This window comes from Solanum pennellii, chromosome 2 (genome assembly GCF_001406875.1).
Source record: "Solanum pennellii chromosome 2, SPENNV200".
NCBI classification, from domain to species: domain Eukaryota; kingdom Viridiplantae; phylum Streptophyta; class Magnoliopsida; order Solanales; family Solanaceae; genus Solanum; species Solanum pennellii.
In genome coordinates this window covers 55,063,570-55,077,858 of record NC_028638.1, presented here as the reverse complement: position 1 = coordinate 55,077,858, position 14,289 = coordinate 55,063,570, and the positions used below count along the sequence as shown (strand labels likewise).

General features: G+C 36.3%; 1 pseudogene; it reads right to left on the bottom strand.

The window, feature by feature from the left end:
* Positions 1-14,289, bottom strand: part of LOC107009714 — a 48,051-nt pseudogene that overhangs the window by 30,615 nt on the left and 3,147 nt on the right.

The window sequence follows — 14,289 nt, the reverse complement described above, 5'->3', positions numbered from 1 at the left end:
GAAATACCAACCAAAGATTTGCTTCTATAATAAAGAGATAAGCTAGAGGAACAGAGTATGTGAGTACTATAATTGATACATGATACAAATCTCTATTCAGGAATAAGTGAGATTACATCTTTTTGCAATTAACAGTAGTACATTTATGAAAAGAAATGTTATTGCAATGTAAACTCCGTAAAAAAACCAATGTACGGAATTGCTACACTAAGCTACTAAAATAGCTACAGATGGCAGTAAATCAGAAAGTATTCCAGCACCTGATTCATGATCCAGTGTGGTTTCCGCTCCTTCCATTAGATGTTAGAGAATGCTGAGGATTCCAACAGGACATGCTATGTCAACCAACTTCATCCATTTCACTTAAAGTTACAAAAAAAACCAACATTCCCACATAAACCATCTCAAATACATACTCTTATTTCTTGTTGAAGAAAAAAAGAAACTCATATATCATTTAACTACAAGATACCTTGCATCTAGAACAGAAAGATGGAATGACAACACACATTAACACTTCATAATTGATCATAATATTTCAAAGCATGCAGCATACATTTAGAGTAAGTCACATTGCAAAAATATTTATAACAAAAGTACTATTTATTTTAAGAAATATAAGAAATAACAAGAGAGTGATCCAAATATTAACTGTCATGATTCTTGACAATCTTGAAAAAAGTAAAAACATTTAATACAACGCGAAAAATCAAATTAATTTTCCTTTTTTTGGTCAAAGAAGAAATATAGAGCCACCTCCGCCCCTCCCATAGCCATCTCTCTGCCTACAATCCCTTCCATAATGCCCTTCTTCCCCACATTTGTAGCAACCCCCTCCTTCTTTCGCAAGGGAATGTAGCCAGGGAGGCGGTGGAGGAGGAGCGGGATGCTACAAATGCGGACAAGAAGGACATTATACAAGGGAATACAGCCAGGAAGATGGCTATTGCGGCTGCAGGTGGCTCTGGAAGATTAATTTTTTCCTCTTTGACCAAAAAAAAAAAGTTAATTCCATTTTTGGCATCATATTAAATGTTTTACTTTTTTCAAGATTGTCTTGAATCGTGATAATTAGTATTTGGTTCACTCCCTTGTTATTGTTTATGTTGTAATTGCTTATATTTATTAGGATATATAGTACTTTTGTTTTGAATATTTTGACAATATGAGTTACTCTAAATATATAGTAGCTTTGAAATATTATGATCAATTATATAATGCTAATGTGTGTTGCCATTCCATATCTTGTAGTTAAATGATCTATGAATTTCTTTTTTTCTTCAAGAACAAAGAATAGTTTGTATTTGTGAGTGGCTTATGTGGGGATGCGGTTTTTTTATAAAAAAGTGAAACTAATGGAAAATTTGGCCAATTAGTAAAATACATGAATTCATGAGGGAAGGTAGATTCATTTCAACAGAAAAGAATACAATGATTATGAATGCAATATAGTGATTTAAATATGGAATAAACATAGAAGGAACAACATTATTTCTTGAACCTCAACATTCATCACTAAAAAACACTAATATTTATCTAAAAAACTAAGAAAGGTAAGACCATCGGTGTTTCTTTTTTCTTTTTCTAGAAAGAAACTACCAAATCCTTTTAGCTCCCAATGAAAAGCATAGTAACTGTTAGCTTTTAATAGCATCCAAGCTTAAAAACTTCTAAAAAAATTGAATTTAATCAAAAGAAACATACATATATCAACTGTCAATATCATCGACAATCACCTTGTTCATCTGTTTTATCTTTATACATACATTTTGTAAGTATTACTTCAATTTGAATGAATTAAGTTATATTTTTGGTCTGAACATTAGTAGGAACTTCCAATTACGTTATCAGAATTAGAAAATAGAAAAGTAATGTACCAATCACCTTTTCAGAATAACCAAATAGTCGAACTCTTCAAAGATGTAAATAAATGTCACCTAAGTAGTTTACCTTAACTTGGCGACAAACAGATTCCACATAGAAATAATTTCATAGAGTGGCGTGAAGTACAAACAACTACACATTTGTCTTCATCTTTGAAATAGTTGATGATGTAAGGGGAAATTGAAATGGAAAACAAATACAAGTAATGAATAACAAAAGTTTGTCTAAAGATGACGTTTGAAGGGCAAAAAGGTATAAAAGCAGCATCTTACCGAATCTCATTGGGAGCCTTCGGCTTCTTCGGTTCTTGTTGATGTATAATCATCAAAAAAAAAAATAAGAGGTGTAGAATAAACTAAAGGAAGGCATTAATTGGGGAAGGAGGTAATGTTGGAGTTAATTCAAAGAACATGACACAACGTTTAAGCAAGAAAGACTAATTAAATAAAGGAGTGAAATATGAGAGCTTGTGAGTGTCAATGGACTAACCTGTTGAAGTAATTCTTACAGGTCCACATCAGTTGAACTAACGCCTAAAATACACGGAACCACATGTATTATAAAAAAAACAAATATCATTTTCTTTTAAAACATTTGCAAGAGAATCTTTTTAGTTTTTAGATAGTGGAGTATTTCCTAAAACATGAACGATGTCATGAATAGTTTTCCAAATTAAGTTGGAATTTATTCAAGCTTCAAGGCCTTATAACTCAAAGAGAGAGAACCTCTAGCATCGTCTTGTAACTGATGGTACTACAACAAAAAAGCTCTTCCGATAGAAGTCACAATTTGTAATTCACTTTTTATAATTAACCCAATTAAAACATAAAATGGACATAAAGAGACAATGCGCACAAATGACATTTGAAAGGCTTAAATCCTAAAAGATCCTTCTTGCTTTTTAACGTGGACCACAGAACTAATATAAACTCTGGTATTGATACCGCAAAATGGAATAATTAGCCAGAGAAGAAGTGTTTGTCATGCTTTGTTTTCCACATTTATACAGAAATATATCCTTCTAAAAGAGGAATATTTATAACTCAGTGTAGCTTTATTCCCAATAATTCCTAATCCCAATTCTTATTTCCTATTAGTTAAAGTGACTTCCTAAATGCTGTATTAACAACTAGCAAAATGCATGATGTTCCAATCAAATTACTGTTTTCATTATCATAGCATTTCCCTATATTCGATACACTGAGTAGCAGTACTTGCATAAAAACTGTCAATCTATTCCAGCATCCAATTTTTCATTTATGTGTGAAGAAGAGAGAAAGAGAGTTGCTGCCACCAAAGGCTAGAGTTAGATTAGTACATGCATTTATTTGTTGAATCTGTTTAGATGCATTGTGCTCCAGATCAGATTCTCCTTCAATACGATGATCGCAAAATAGATATCTGCAGTGCCAAATTATTGTTTGGTAGGCAAAAAGAAGAAACAAATTTATGTATACTCACACGAGAGCTTTTAGACACTAGGATACGGATGATCTTAGTTGTTCTGCAAAACGCTCTAGGTTGATTTCATGATGATGCTATTCATGCCATGCCTTGGAGGAACCCCTACTCAATGAACCTAACTTAGCAATCTGCTCAAGCAGAGAACCCAAGTTGACAAGAGAAACAGTAGTTGGTCTCCCATTAAGCACACAAACAAAGGAAAAGATACTGCAGTCATTAATAATATGGAATTCCTCTCTTAAGCATACCATCAAATGAAGTTCCAAACCAGATATTTCCTGAAATGCAATTTTCCACTAACTTAAAACATAATGAAGTCTGCCTTAACTCCTCAACAATGAAAGAACATGCTGAAGGTAACAACGCATCTCCAAGCATAATTGCACCTACGAAAATAAACAATAAATAAATAGAATGGTAACATCACTAATCAATCCATCAATTATGCTGCTCCCCAAAATTAGTAGCCGTGTTATATTTATCCTCATTCCTTTGAATCTTTTCCACTCCATCCATATCAGGGTCATTGTTCCAGCAGAAATGAAAACAAAGACAAAGGAATAAAGAAAAATATCTCAAAATCATTTTTGGTGCAGCTTCTGAAATTTTGTCCGAGAAATAAGAAACTTTTTGTGTTTTTGTTGGTGCGAATTCTGAAATTGTAAGTAAAAAATGTCAGGCATGACAATTCTATTACAAGATCAGATGGAATTTGAAAGAGTTTATGCGGCCCAGGAAGCATGTAACGAGACATGGTAATCTATAATGCTTTCATGATTAATAAGAATGTAGTTTAAGATAATCTTGAAAAATTGGGTGAAAGAAATGAAGCTAATTAACTGAAACATGCACTAGAAAAATTTCAGCTCTTATTTAGGACAGGAACAAATGGCAGGAATGGCCTAATGGTTTACCTTCTATTGACTCCCCATCGTGTGTACTTGTACACTCTCCTTGAGCTTGTAATTTGTTGTTCCAGATGTTAACTAGTTTCATTTTCACACTTGGCCTGCAGAGAGAAACATCAGGCCGTGTGAGTTACTAACATAATTGATTCCTTATCAGAAAGAGACCTAACCCTTCCAAGAAAGTTGATAACACGACCTAACTTTCATCATAGAATACACCACCACCACGACTTGGGGTGGAAGATTGATTATATTGATGTGGAAGCTCCGAGCAGATAGCCTCTGCAGACTGCTGCAGTCTCCTTACCTATGTAGTTTCAGCACGACGGAGAAGAACATTAATTAGTTGGGCATATTTTCTGCATCATTGATTATTAATACAAACAAGCACTCAAGGACAAATTACCTGGCATGAGCGGCACATCATGAACAGTCATAATATTTGTTATTTACTGCTGCCATTCTTGAAGACTCATTCGTGGCAAAGAACTTCATGCTTTTGTAAAATGAATGACTTATTCTGATCTTCTTCCTTATAAGCTCATCTGTTTTACCTCGATTTCCAGCATCAATCCATTTACCCGAGTTCCCATCCACCCTAGAGAAGAGCATAGCTCGAGTGTCAAATAATTTTTAAGGTTTTCTTCACCATGAGAATGTATATGTGACAAATCATCTCCATCATAATAGAATGCAGAAGGACCTGAACTATAAACATCCCAAGCATCAAGTTCCCCTATAATGCTCATATCCTCTTTAGAACAAGCGTAAAATCGAGATTTCTTTTTGCAGCATGTGGGAACAAGCAGTCGTCTTATGGCAGGAACCAAGAAATTATGTGCCATGTTTCCACAAGTATACGTGATACAACGTTCATGTTCAACAGAAGTTCCGATCCCATTTTCAGCAATGTAAGGATTAACATGTTGAAACCTGGTCGTGAGCAAAGAATCTGATGGCAGAGGAGACACAGTTCTGGACTAAAATATGGCAGGACGGAATCATACATTTCAGCAGTCTGTTCAAAGAAGTCCATCCAATGATCGTATTCTTCTAGAATGTCCTTGGTTAATGCAGACTTTTCTGAAACTATTTTGACCTCTGCAATGCCTTGCTTTGAGTTCTGTACCAGGAGAACTTCTCAAATATATTTCCTTGCCTCCAGGAGACCTATGATTTAAGACCTGATTAGCATCCTCAGCTACTTCAAATTCAACACTATAATCATATTCAAGGCGATTCTGTTTAGTTCTGTATTTACGTTTTCCAAACTTAATATCTTCATCACTATCAAAAGATGTTTCATCATGTATCAGGTTTCTTTGCAAAGAACCGCTCAGCATAAATGGTTTCCTTTTCTCATGCATCACATTTGAGCTGTTATAAAGTTCAAGAGCCTCCTTAAATGAGGCATTCTCTGCTGATCTGCCAGCTACAACTGTTCAAGATTCCTCTCATCCAGAACCTAACAGGCAGTCTGATTTGTAACTGGAGCTAGCTGACGCACTGAATTCTTTATCCAGGAAACCATCCTCCGTAGGTAAAACATTAGATGAAAGGGGTGTGCAGAGTTTCTGGATTTCCAGTTCACACCGATTGTGCAATGGAGCAAGAGAGCAATCATTTGAGTATTGACTGACTTGAACTTTGATCTGACAGAGGAATCTGGACTCGGGATCATGCTTTACAGAAGCACTTCCCCACAGAATAATCTGTGAAGATCGATTTGCACTCCTGACAGTGCATTCTCCAGTCAATTTCTTGGCTGCAGGAAGGAAGTTCAAGTGTCGCTTTGCAACTCTGGATCCTGCACCTCTTTTTCCTGATATCATAATTCACAGGTATAATATATCTGAAAAATGGTGCAGGGAATGGGATAGCAATAGATGAGAAGGATACTTCAACAACTATATTCTTATCTAGGTTTTCCAAAAGTAGCTTACGAAAAAAGAAAGTCATAGAACTACACAATGGCATAACACTGAATGTTTTGCACCATCTGATGTATTAACTCTCTTCCACTTACCAAATTTCCACAATTTTTTCTCCCCCACCCTACCTCCCTCTTTTAGAGAGTCGGGTGGGGGCTACATCCAAGAGGGAAGGGAAGGGAATGAGGAATGGACAAAGCCACATGTACAAATAATGTCAAATACAATGAATCCTAAGAGTTGAATAAAAATGTCGAGTGAATTGCTCTCCCCGATAAAGCACATCAAAATAGCTTTATCAGATTAACAGAAGCAGTATCAATGGTGCCAACTAGGGATATAAATGCTGCACATATTCTGGCAATTCGATTGCACACACACTCACACCCCCCCCCCCACACCTCTTTTTATTTTGCTTTTTTCAGATAATAACTCAAATCACTCCTCTCTTAACCTACATATGGTACACAAAGTAGAAATTATGAGCTGGTGATGACCAGCATTTCTATCAATTAAATAACATGGCACTGAAGTCAATATCTTCCTAATCCAGTTCATAGCAAAGAGTCTACATTATCAGACAAAGTAATCAGTGAAACAAAATCCAGTAATCCTAAAAAGTGCAACAGCTCTAAAGTTTGATCTAGTCATGGTCTGCAGTCGAAAACTTAGAAGAACTAAACGTCATCTTCTGATTACATGTGCTCCCACTTCCTCAACTCATTAAAGAAAAATATGAAAATTTTGTCACTTCCTCAGAGCCTATTCTCACTTTTCCTTAATCGACCCATTCTATTTAATAATTTCTTGTATTTATTAGAACTGTTGTCTGTTATAACGCTAAAGCAGCTTTAAAGTATTCAAATGAAGCAGTATATTTAATTCTCAAAAAGAAGTGTTCAAATGAAGCAGTATTTTTAATTCTCAAAAAGAAGTGTTCAAATGAAGCAAGTTCCTCTAGGATCCATGTCATTAATATATATCTCTCTTATATAACTTCAAAGAAGAGAAAAGATATCAACTCAGTAGCTCTTAACTGAAGGAGGTAAGTTGATACTTTTGAAACGAAGGATGCATAAAATAGTATCCTCGAAATTTCTTGAGTCCCTACAGTACTACCAAACATCAACAATTTTAGCATATTTAATAGGTCAAATTAAGCACCAAGAAAGTGATGTACATGGAGATCTTATAATAAAAGCAGAAACAAAATGTAAGCATCAATATTTTGTGTTGTGTACAGCCATACCAGTTCTCCCAATTACAAGTAAAACCACAAAACAATAAATAAAAGAACATCTGTAAAAAGATACTAATGTACACAAACCATATGTAATGCATGTAATCCTATAGACTAAACAATCATTCCAAGTTATGAACATCATAGTTGTCACGCAAAATAAATTATGTACAGCAGCATCATTAAAAAAAAGAGATGATGTGAGTCCAACATTTTGCAAAAACGTTACCATATCTTTCTCCCATCAGCGTGAGACACCAGATCGTTCAAAAGAAGTGATATAGTAAAATACAAATTGAGTAGAACTTTCTGCNACCAAGGCGTATGATGAAGATCGACCTGAGAAAGGCATATGACATGGTTAGCTGGGAGTTTGTTACAGAAGCACTAGAGGTGTATGGTTTTCGTAGTTCATTTATTCAAATGGTTATGGTGTGTATGTCCTCTACAAAGCTCACTGTAAGGATAAATAGAGAAGGTCATGGCTACTTTGAAGGATAAAGAGGATTGAGGCAAGAAGATCCAGTCTCTCCTCTTTTGTTTGTTTTGGTTATGGAATATCTCACTCGGATACTTAGCAAGATGAGTGAACTTCCCGAATTCAAATTCCATCCCATGTGTAAGGAGCAAAGGGTGACTCACTTAATATTTTCGGATGACCTGATGATATTCTGCAAAGGGGATATAAGGTCCATTCAAAGAGTCAGGAAAGCTTTGGAGCACTTTAGTGATACCACTAGATTAGTGCTAATGTGGAGAAATCCAATATCTTTCTAGCTGGGATTATTGATGAGTTAAAGGAGGAGATACTGGACATGACGGGATTCTCTTTAGGTACTCTACCTATTAGGTATCTTGGGCTTCCATTATCCTCAAAGAAATGGGGTAAGATGGAGTGTCACCAAATTGTGGAGAAGATTACTGAGAGGGTAAATAATGCTTATGCTAGGAAGCTCTCTTGTGCAGGAAGATTACGAATAGTTAATGCTGTCTTCTTTTCAATACTTAACTTTCAGGGTGGAGTCTTCATTTTACCTCAAACTGTGCTCAAGGCCGTGGATAGAAAATGCAAAGATTTTATATGGGGAAGTAGTACTGATCAGAGAAAGGCACATTTGGTTGCCTGGGACAAGGTGTGCCTCCCAACGAAATTTGGAGGACTAAATGTTAAAGGGTACAGAAATTGGAATGAAGCTTCAGTTGGGAAGTTATTATGGCAGGTTTCAGAGAAGCAAGACATTCTCGTGGTAAAATGGGTACATGGAGTGTATTTAAAGCAACATGGAAATATTTGGAATCACATACCACCGACAGATTGTAGCTGGTACTGGAGAAAGTTGACCTCTCTGATAACTAAGATGACAGATTGGTACCAAAATGACAAATACAAGTTGACAAAATGTGGCACTTATTCAGTCACAAGGAGCTAATGCACTGATAGGGGCTCAAACCAGGCTTTGGCTTAAGGAGCTAATGCACTGATAGGGGCTCAAACCAGGCTTTGGGAAGCCAATCTTATATGGACAAAAATTATGCAGCCGAAACATAGATTTATTGTTTGGTTAGCAGCAAACCAGAACAGACTGCTCACCAAGTCTAGAATGATGAGATTGAACATTCATGTGAAGGATGCAAAGTGTTGTCTCTGTTTGGCAGGCATGATAGAAACTCCTCAACACCTATTCTCCAAATGTCAATGGATTACTGCAGTTTGACATGGTCTGGCAAACTGGACAGAGGTCCAAATGATTCAGAAGGATGCCCAAAGCCTGAAATGGCTGAAACGAAGGAAATGAAAGCAAATACAAAAGGAAGTTTTGGCGGCAGTATGAGGGGCAATGATCTATCACACATGGAAAGCTAGGAATTGGAAGATTTTTCGAAGCATAGATGTGAGTACAAGTTGTGCAATTGTACAAATACAGAAAGAAGCGAGCTCGAATACCACTCTACAGAACACAAGGGGAGCCGCGTGGTGTCAGAATCTGCTGAGAAGATTAACTAGAGAGTAAATAGTTTAGATCAACTGAATAAATTTGTTTGTATTTGGCAATAGCTTATGTTTTTTTTTCCTGGAACAGTTTTGTTTGAGACCTGGATAGTCCTAAACCTCTTCTTAGAGGTGGTTGGGACCAGAGGTGCTCTTTAGGTTGTAAATTTGAAGTTTTCATGTTGGAGTAATGGTAGTAGTTCACAGTTATTACCCAAAAAAAAGAAGAAATGAAGCTAATTAACTGAAACATGCACTAGAAAAATTCAGCTCTTATTCAGGTCAGGAAATGGCGGGAATAGTTTACCTTCTTTTGAATCCCCATTGAGTGTACTTGTACACTCCCCTTTGAGCTTGTAATTTGTTATTCCAGATGTTAACTAGTTTCATTTTCATACTTGGCCTGAAGAAAGAGACATCAGGTTATGTGAGTTACTAACTTATTTGATGGAGAGAATATCAGAAAGATACCTTACCCTTCCAACAAAGCTGATAACATGACCTACCTTTCATCAGACAATACACAGTCACCACAACTTAGGGTGAAGATTGATTACATAGATGTGGAAGCTCCGAGAAGATAGCTTCTGCAGAATGCTGCAGTCTCCTTGTCGCTGTAGTTTCTGCACGATAGAGAAGAACATTAATTAGTTGCCCACATTTTCTGTCATCATTGATTACTAATACAAACAAGCACTCAATGACAAACTACCTGGCATAAGTGGCACATCACGAACAGTCACAATATTTGTTATTTACTGCTGCTTTTCTTGAAGACTCATTTGTGGCAAAAAACTTCTCCATGCTTTGGTAAAATGGATGAGCTGAATGACTTCTTCTGATCCTCTTCATCCTATAAGCTCATCTGTTTTACCTTGATTTCCCGTATCAATCCATTTACCCGAGTTCCATCCACCCTAGAGGAGAGCATAGCTCGTGGTGTCAAATAATTATTAAGGTTATCTTCACCAAGAGAATGTAAAAGTGACAAATCATCACCTTCATAATAGATTTCAGAAGGACCTGACCTGAACTATAAACATCCCACGCATCAAGTGCCCCTATACTGCCCCATATCCTCTTTAGAACAAGCATACAAATCAAGATCAAATTTTGCAGGATTTGGGAACAAGCAGTCGTCTTTTCTCATATTATTTATGGCAGGAACAAAGAAAAATATGTTCCATGTTTCTAAAAATATACGTGAGACCAACTTCATGTTCAACAGAAGTTACAATCCCATTTTCAGCAATGTAAGGATTAACATCTCGAAACCAGGTCCCGATATCTGGTGACAGAAGAGACGCGGTTCTGGACTAAAATATGGCAGGACGGAATCATACATTTCAGCAGTCTGTTCAAAGAAGTCCATCCGATGATCGTATTCTTCTAGAATGTCCTTGGTTAATGCAGACTTTTCTGAATCTATTTTGACCTCTGCAATGCCTTGCTCTTAGTTTTGCCCCAGCAAAACTTCTCAAATTATATTTCCTTACCTCACAGAGACCTATGATTTAAGACCTGATTAACATCCTCAGCTACTTCAAATTCAACACTAAAATCATATTATAGGTGATTTTGTTTTGTTCTGTATTTACTCTTTTCAAACTTAATATCTTCATAACTATCAAAAGATGATCCATCATGTATCAGGCTTCTGCACAAAGAACCGCTCCGCATAAATGGTTTCCTTCTCTCATGCATCACATTTGAACTGTTATCAAGTACAAGAGATTCCTTAAATGAGACATTCTCTGTTGATCTGCCAGCTACAATTGTTAAAAATTCCTCCCATCTGGAAATTAACAGGCAGTCTGATCTACAACTGGAGCTAGCTACCTGAAGCACTGAATTTATTATCCAGGAAATCAACCTCCTTAGGAAAAACATTAGATGAATGGGGGTGCGCAGCGTTTCTGGATTTCCAGTTCACACCAACTGTCAATGAGCAAGAGAGAAATCAATTGACAGACTTGAACGTATGATTTGACAGAGGAATCTGGACTCAGGATCATGCTTTTCAGAAGCACATCCCCACCGAATAATCTGTGAAGATCGAATCTCACTCCTGCCAGTGCACTCTTCAGTCCACCATTTCATTAGGACAGCACTTGCTTAGTCTTTTTCTAGCTTGATTGTGAAGCATCGTTTAGAAAAGTCAGCTTAAGGACGGTATATATCAACATTCAAACTTCTTTTTATTTTCCTTTTTGAGATAATAATTCAAACTACTCCTCTCTTAACCTACATATGGCACACAAAGTAGAAATTCTGAGCTGGGATGAGCTGCATTTCTAACAAATAAATAACATGCCATTTGATAGCTTCCTAATCCAGTTCATAGCAAAATGTCTGCATTATCAGACAAAGTAATCAGTGAAACAAGATCCAGTAATCCTAAAAAGTGCAACAGTTCTCAGGTTTGATCTACTCCATGGTCTGCAATCAAAAACTAAGAACTAAACGCAGTCTTCTGTTTACATGTGCTCCCACTTCCTCCGCTCGTCAAGAAAAATATGAAAATTGTCACTTCTTCAGAGCCTATTCTCGCTTTTCCTTAATCCTCCCACATTCTAATTAACAATTTCTTGTATTTATTAAAACTGTTAGAACGTTAAAGTAGCTTTAAAGTGTTCAAACGAAGCAACTTCCTCTAAGATCCATGTCATTAATATATTTCTCTCTTTATTACTTCAAAGAAGAGAAAAGATACTAACTCAGTAACTCTAAAAACTGAAAGAGGTAAGCTGATACCATTTGAAACATAGGATGCATAAAAAAGTATCCTCAAAAGCTCTCGAGTCTCTAGAATAATGCCAAAGATTAACAGTGTTAGCATATTTAATCACTGGACAGTAGTCCCTGCATTTTGTCCCAGAATCTAAGAAACTTCTTCTTGCCATGTTAAAATGGAATAGCTGTATGACTGAAACATGCACTAAAAAAATTCAGCACCTATTCAGGTCAGGAACAAAAGGCAAGAATGATCTACCTTCTTTTGACTCCCCATTGTGCGTACTTGAGCACTCCCCTTGAGCTTGTAATTGCTATTTCAGATGTTGACAAGTTCCATTTTCACACTTGGCCTGAAGGGAGAAACATCAGGTCGTGTGAGTAATTAATATCAGAAAGAGACCTAACCCTCCCAAGAAATTTGATAACATTACCTTCCATCAGAAAATACACTGTCATGGGTTGAAGATTAATCACATTGATGGGATGACTCATGACTGTCGTGGAAGCTCCAGCCAGATAGCTTCTGTAGAATGATGCAGTCTCCTTACAGTTCTAGTTTCTGCATGATCGAAAAGAACATTAATTAGTTGCACACACTTCCTGTCATCATTGATCATTAAACAAACAAGCACAAAAGACTAATTACCTGGCATGAGTAACACATCATGAACTGTCTTAATATTATTATTTCCTGCTGCCTTTCTTGAATACTCACTCGTGGCAAAGAACTTCTTGCCATGGTAAAATGGAAGAGTTGTATGACTTCTTCTTCCTTGTAAGACTTATCTGTTTTACCTCGATTTCAAGCATCAATCCATTTATGTGAGTCCCCATCTACCCTAGAGGAGTGCACAGCTCATGGTATCAAATAATTCTTGAGAGTTTCTTATCTACAATAATTGATTCCAAGGTACAAACACTTGTCATACGGTAAACAATGGAAAAACAAAGATCAGATTAGTAGTTTTATACCTATCCTAATGGATCTACCAACTAAATCTCAGAAGAACTTTACCTTTAAAACCTTTCGATATCCATTTGGAATCCCATGGGTTTTAGTAACAATTTCCAACAAAAAAAGGTCAGAAATAAAGCTCAAAGCCTCTCTTTTAAAGCCAAAACTTGCTGGGAAAGCATGCATAACATCTGAATGGCAGAATTTTGATGTCGCTGGTGTAAAGGAAGCATATAAAACATTAGTTAATTAAAATGGCCAGGCAAAAAGAAACTATGATAGAAGATGAAAGAAACGGGCCTATATGTTGTCTCCATAAGCTGGGAAAATAATACATACGAACGAATATGTATGTTCCAGCTCAACTTCAGCTAGAATAAGTAATCAAAACATCTCTCTACATACAGAAGTGGTCAACAAAAATTATATTTCATCCCCCGTCCCCCCTTTTTCTTTTGGGGAGGCCGTACAGGTATAGAAAGTATTTTATTGCAAATGAAGAACCAGGAAACAATGTTCATGAACGCCATACAATAAAGTAAAACCAAAGTGTAAGCATCAACATTTTGTGGTGTACAGCCATACAAGTTTGCCCAATTACAAATTAAACCGCAAACAATAAATAAAACAACATCTGTGAAAGAATACTAATGAACACAAACTATCAAACAGCCTATTAGTTGAGTAATGTATGCAATCCTATAGACTACAACAATCATTCAATCATGAACATGATAGTTGTCACGCAAAAGAAATTATGTACAGCAGTATCAATACAATAGAAAAGATGATGTCCGTTCAACATTTTGCAAAAAGATCACCAAATTTTTTCCATCAGAACCCGTTCATCCCGTGAAACACGAGATCCTTCAAAAGAAAATACAACCTCAGATGATCCTTCAAAAGAAGGTACAGCTACAGATGATTAAGTAATATAATGAGCAGAACTTTCAGCACATCAAATGCATTAGAACAATGTCAAAGAAACTAACACTTACCATTGTCATCCACCTTAACATAGCAGGTCCCAATTCCTATTGCAACATTACCTGATAGAAACTGGGTTAAGTTCAAACTAGGAGTACTCTACTTATAAGAATAACAAGCATATATCATCGTAATCAGAAGTAGCGAAACAAGGAACATAAGGATTCATTGAAAAGCCTCACCGATCACTGCCT